This window comes from Pollachius pollachius (genome assembly GCF_949987615.1).
Source record: "Pollachius pollachius genome assembly, chromosome: 18".
NCBI lineage: Eukaryota > Metazoa > Chordata > Actinopteri > Gadiformes > Gadidae > Pollachius > Pollachius pollachius.
The window spans coordinates 4,137,470-4,143,524 of record NC_136951.1 but is presented as its reverse complement, the minus strand read 5'-3'; positions in this window follow the sequence as shown (position 1 = coordinate 4,143,524).

The window sequence follows — 6,055 nt, the reverse complement described above, 5'->3', positions numbered from 1 at the left end:
AGAGGACGTGTGCTGTCCTGATGTTAAACAGCTGCACACGAATCACAACACAACCCCGAAAAGCAACTCGGATGATGACAATGGAAATCCATATTTGGGATTTTGTTATTACCTTTTTTTTTATTATATATGTGTCTATATATATATATATATATATATAGAGAGAGAGTTTTATAAAAGGCCTATGAATAAGGCCTATGAATAAATAAATGAAAGAATATATTAAAAATATATCAGTTTGCACTAATATATATAAATATATATAGAGATATAGGGGCTTGTATTTATAATGTATAATATATAGATCTAGCACACATACAACGTTCTTTATTTATACATTTATTGATTTTTTTTTACTTATTTCCTTCTTTCTTACTATGATGTTGTGGCAACCAATTTTCCCCTTTGGAGATAAATAAAGTATTTACTTACTACCTCCCTACTTACTGACTTAGACATCCTAAATAAACAGATGTTTCATATGAGACTCCCTGGCCACTCCCATGGTTGCCATGTACTGTGTTCCATAGCATCCATCACTGGCTGTGTTGGGCTCTGGCGTTTTTTGGGCTGGGAAACATCTGAAGCTGAACCAAATACATCTAGGGCCAGGCTGCTCACTGCAGAGTCGATGGGTGGAGCTTCTAGTCCAGCTCCACCTTTAGGTCAGGCCGCACCCCGGCTCAGGTCCAGCCCATCCCCAACTCTTTCGTTCAATTTTGTAGCAGAAGTTCAAGCAGCATCTGCAGCCCCGGGGAAGGCCCTGGCGCATCACAGCTCCGGCATGACGGACATACTCCTGGTGTGACGGATGGGTCTTCGCACTAACCGCAACAACCTAAATCCAATCATTGATTGGAAAAACCCAATTAGCTGGACTAGGTCCAGAGAGGCTCTACACTGAGCACCACATGTCTATTTCAGTGGTGCATGAGTGTGGATGATTGATGGACTGTGGGTCTGGGCGAGGCTGCACACCTGTTGCACATTGATCAATCAGTGTGCACAGGTTAAAACAGCCATCACCACACACACTCAGTGAGAGATTTCCTGCATGGCCATGCATTTTTGGGGGTCAAATAACGTCCCCGGAACTTAATTTAGACCCTGAATCCCGTGGTGGAAACACACTTATCCGTCCAAGGAACTTCCTGGAAGATCCTGGTGGAAAGGCGGCTATATTCAACCAAGTGGCCTTTCCTCTTTGGTAGAACTGCCTGTGAACCGATTTTAATAATAATTTAACCAGGGCTGTTTGGATGTGATGTCTAAGCGCAAGTTATATCAAAAACATAATTTGTACATTTTATGTGCGTAAACCCGACTCATGCCACTCCCATTTACTGTGTATGACAAAGGTGATTTAGGACTATAACTGATATTGGTTTATGATTATTGCCTCAACCCACGCACGCTCGCACGCCAGTGCTCTCAATACGCACGCTTCAGCAGGCTACAGTTCACTTATCGGCCAAAGAGGTCAGTAATGAGGAGTTATTGATTCAGGAAGTCCATTTAAATAAAGTATAATGTTCAAGCAATTTCAGATTGAGATGCCACACCTCATACAACTTTCTTAGAAAATGAACACGGTTTCAGGTGTACTTAAATAATTACTTACATGAACACTTGCATGATTGAAGTACAAAGAGAGGCCTACCTACACAGAGTAAACCGTTTACTCTATCGGTAGCTCTCACCCTCAGTAGCTAATACTGAGGGGTGAGAGATTGTGATACTATTTTGATGATTTTGATGTAAACTAAAATCCAGTTTACTGTAAACTGGATTTTAGTTTACATCAAAATCATCAAAGTAATATCACAATCTCTCCTCCTCAGTATTATGGTGCTTATTCTTTGCGAACCGACTCGGACCTCGGATGTGACGTCACGCCCACCCTTCAATCGTTTTATTATGTTTCGCTCAGTCGCTGGAGGAAAACATTGACGCCAACCGGAAAGCTGTTGTCGCGGTAGCATTGGCAGAGTACCAGGCGCTCCAAAATAGGCCATAGGCAGAGATACGGACGCAGTAAGGTATTGCAGTAATACGAGTGATTGAAGTTGAAGTTGCCATTTAAACCACCAAAGCGGTCCAAGCACAATGAAAACAGTTCATACTTCAAGTCACACCGGGCGCAGCCATCTTGAATTCTGTCTCGGAATTTTGCTCGGCCTCCTCTGAGTTCATCCGAGCAAGCAAGTTCGCCGTCCGAGGAAAAGGGGCGTGTTCATGCGTGTCGCTAGGCAACGTCCTCGGACCTCCAAGACGGATAGATAATAAAACGCACCAACCCTCTCTTCAAGCAAAGTCCCTCTCTTTACCTTTTTCCATGACCAACCCTCGCTCTGCTTGCTGAAGCACATCATAATATCTGAGGGGGCAGAAAGGGAAGTAACTCACTTGAAAATGTAGGGACCCAAATGCATCACATTTCAAAAGTCCTGACATTCAATACTTTCACACCTTAGAGCCATCCTCAACTGTCAGACCGACCCAGATGGAAACTTAAGGGGGACTCAGGGGTCCTCTCTGATGGACTCAGCAGTCAGAGATAGGTTGTGATACATGGTTAATTTATGATATACTTTAAAAACTATTTTTGATTAGATCAATTTAATTTTGTCACCTTAACAATGATGCTGTTACTGCACTGGGCCCAAATCTAGTAGGCATGTATCCAGTGCTGTCATTGGCGGTTCTACATGGGGGCCAGTGCCCCTGTAGACATGTCCCTGTCCCCCCCTGTGGCCCACCCGTGCTGACCAAATAAAGCAATTATGATTTTACTGATTTTATGGAACTAATGCGATGCACTGTTCTACACGGTAAATTAGAGCGGCGCACCCAAACAACGCGCTGCTGCTGCTCGGTAAATGAGAGCTCAGCGACTACTCTTGGAGAATGGAGACACGATTTCTCCTGTTGCAAGAGTCGAAGCTAAGCAAAACGATTTCATGTCGGGAGTGACTTGTTGTTCTTGCGCATAACCGTGTTACTGAAGTTCCTCACACTGATGATGAAGTTAAGTTTGTAAATGTCTGGTCTCGATATATTCCAAAAAAAAAATCATCATATCTAAGCAAACTCATCGAAGCAGAAGCGAGTATCCAAATGTCAATATCCTTGCTAGGTCTAGGCTACACAATGTTGTGATGTATTTTCATCCGTTTTGGCTGCTGCATTGGGATAACATACATTTGAGTAAAGAGTAGTGGGCTATCTGTCCGTGTTAAATAGGGAGGGATGGTTATGCAACCAAATCTAATGCATTCCCCTGCATTTTTTTTCTTCTAATAGCAGCTAAAGGTCAATTATGCAGGATTGGCTATTTCTTCGCTGTTTTCTCGGTTTGCGCTTCCACTTTTCTCTACACATCTCCCCCTACAGCTTCTAAGTAGATATTTTACAACACTGTCATAAGACGACCCTTCCCCATCCACTTCTATGCTAGCCATGTACATTTGTTTTCAAAGAACCCGGTGAATGCGTCCATCCATGTCCGAGGTAGGTGTTCATAAAGAGTAGACAAGGTTCTACATTTTGAAATGGTGTATTTGTTTTACAATAAACATAAACCCATCCCTTTTTATAGTTGACGGGAGATGTTATATCCTAGATTAGAATTGTTTTATCTTTGGTTGTTAAACTGAACGATCAGTGTAAGAGGGTTGGCCAACATAATACATAACGATAGCATGAACAATTTGCGCAGCAATCGTACATTTATGTATCTGCTCACGCCACTTGTTTATAGGGTTTCATTTGTTTAGGGTTTCATTTGTTCAATAATACACACTTTTTGGTTAGAAAAATATTTATTTTGGATATTGAAAAAATGCAAGTGACAGTTCTTCATGATTTGTTTTTTGCCTTACGTCTATTGTGTAGCATCATCTTGAGGGTTCTCTGGATTAGCTCGTGACATTTGTACCCGCACAAGTTCGGATGTGGGTGGTGGCTGTACCGGGGCAGGCAGGCCGAGCCGTCTTGGGTCACCAAGCCTCAAGCCTCATAACAATGCTGTTTTCCAACGCTTGTAACTAAGAAAAAATGCAAAGCAATCTTTTCACAAACATGTTTACAAGCGGGAAACTACACCAAAGGTACAACATGGCTAAAGATATAAGAGAGGTTCACGAATCGTAATAGTTCTGTTACCGACGAATATGTGCTAACTAGCAGCTCTCGTACAGGGTACTGCATTATATAACCAGCCGGACATATCACATGATACAGGCTACACTCTTAGAAAAATCAGAGGCATTCGAATAGCGGTCTAGTGATCTAAATAAACAAGAACCTGGATTCAGGGATTTAGCCTGTATCTGGGGGACGAGACAGAGGAACAGCAAAACCACCATGGAAACAAACGTGTTTGGTAACCAGTACGCTAACACCCCAGCAAGCAGGCAAGCTAGAAGCATACAGTGCTCACAACAAAATGATCGAGCAAACACATTTTTAGACTATCAACATTGAGAAAGCCACACTACAAAGGGGACAAAGTTCATCCAAGGGTACTGACAATTTCAAGAGCAACACGGCCAAGTCGGCATCTGATTTGCAGTCTTCTTTTTCTTTCAGCTCACGCTATTCCTGAGAAGCTCGCCCAACGTTTACTTGTGTCTGGCCTCTCTGTCGGTCAGTCTCCCTTTCTCTTCTTCTGTTCCTCCGACATGGGTTTCTCTGTCTCTTTTTAGTCGGATGATCCATGATGACTTTAACAATCCCTTCGCTACTTGTGTTTATATCGAGCCGGTTCCGTGTTTGTGGGTCTATAGTGCCGTAAAGCAATCCGTTACTACGCGAGACCTGAGACTCCCGCGAGAGTGGGCGGCGGGTCGCCGGCAGAAACTTGCATATTCCCTTTCTCTGCTAAAATGCGCTAGGGGGAGTCGAAACAGCGACCAATTGACCCATAAATTGTAATAAAATCATCACAATGACTCTTAACCCTTTATATTAAGATAAATTAAGCCAAAAAAGTTGCATAGTTCCCCTTTAAATGAGTAAAGAACAGTAGAACAATGGAAATTTCCTTTGAGCTCTTTAGACTGTGCAAGATTGCTGTAACCCTTCCTGTAAGCTCAGCCTCTTGGGAACACAGTTTATAATACTGATATAATAAATAAGAAAAGGCACATTGTTTTGCACGTTGTTGTACCCTGGAGGTTTTTTTCACATTTACACACTGTATGTTGTACCGTGTACTGTATTTTTTAATTTTCATTTTTTATGGCCCTACCTCTCTTGCACGCTTGTACAAAACAAATGTTTATATGATTTGGATGATTAAGGGCATGAGCTCCGTCAATTGAAGATAGTTTGACAGAAAAATACAGACAGGTGAAGTTATAAACTCTTGTACAAATTAAATATTTGATTATTTTAAAGTAAAATAAAGTTTATAATCTTTAAATATATATTTTTGCCTTTTTGTGTTCCCTTCTGGTTAAACACTGACCCCTCCTTGGCCCCCTTATTGAAATGTGTCTAGAACCGCCACTGAGTGCTGTACAAATACACCTGATTTGTTTGCTAATAAGGATGTATGACATGTCAGTTATCAAGTATGCAAAATACAATGAAGTCAATTAGGTTTTATATTTCTCTAACTTTTGCTTCCTTGTGTATCATGCCGTCGTCAATGAAACTTGAAGAGAGATTCGCATTTACAGCATCTTGGAATCACTACACTACCTAGCTGTCTCCCTCTGCTGCTCAGAAACGGTATTGCAGAGGGTTTCCTGTTGAAATACGGTAAAAGGGACCACAATGGCTATACATTGTGGTTTTGGTCCTTTATTAGTGATAAAATAAGTGCAGTGAGCTGTGTTATATATTTTTACTATTCTGTTCTCACAATTGTGTGAGTTAGAGCTAGGCTGTGCCATATGCCTATCAAAGCAAACGTTAAAGCTTAGCCTTTATAGTAGTTCAGTACTACCTCATGATTATAATGTCTTCAGTAGGGGTGGAGCGGTTCATAAAATTCTCAGTTCGGTACATATCACAGTTTTGGGGTCACGGTGTTCGGTTCGGTACAGAG